This window comes from Seriola lalandi, unplaced genomic scaffold (genome assembly GCF_002814215.2).
Source record: "Seriola lalandi dorsalis isolate HSWRI2012SDOR001 ecotype SW California unplaced genomic scaffold, Sedor1 jcf7180002054970, whole genome shotgun sequence".
NCBI lineage: Eukaryota > Metazoa > Chordata > Actinopteri > Carangiformes > Carangidae > Seriola > Seriola lalandi.
The window spans coordinates 228475-229179 of NW_019525521.1; positions in this window are offsets into that span (position 1 = coordinate 228475).

Sequence of the window (705 nt, forward strand, 5' to 3'; positions counted from 1 at the left end):
CGGACAGATGTAAGTTTAATATATAAAAGTTTGGTTAAAAAGTCTCTGAGTCACTGAGAGAAACGTAAAAAAAGTTTCCTTCTGCCTCGTTATTCCTCAGCTTTAATGAGAGAATTAGAATTAATGAAGAAAGACGTAAACAAACTGATACTTTGATAAATCCACCATTTTATGTTTCCTCCTGCTAGCAACCTGTTAGCAACCTGACTGTTAGCAACCTGACTGTTAGCAACCTGTTAGCAACCTGACTCTTAGCAACCTGTTAGCAACCTGACTGTTAGCAACCTGTTAGCAACCTGACTGCTAGCCCACAGAAGAACCCAGGGTTAGCTTGCTAGTTAACGCTAGCTAACATGGTTCAATAACCAGGTACCACTGTGATATTCCCACATGACGTGAGTCTTCAGATAGTCCACGCCCTTTCAGCCAATCAAATGCTAGCAAGCCTAAATCGGTTGTCTTGGAGACGTAGGCTCTTGGAGGACACGTCAGAATGATCTAATTTGACTTCACTCCAAACAAAGTGTGAACGAGGTCACTCACATATTGGTAGGGACAATTCTGTCCTTCCAAAATATTCTTAGGGACATGTCCCCACCGTCCGTATGCAAACCTGTGTGGAGGAGCAGCCTGTCATTATCCTCCACACAGTGTGTGTGTGTGTGTGTGTGTGTGTGTGTGTGTGTGTGTGTGTGTGTGTGTGTG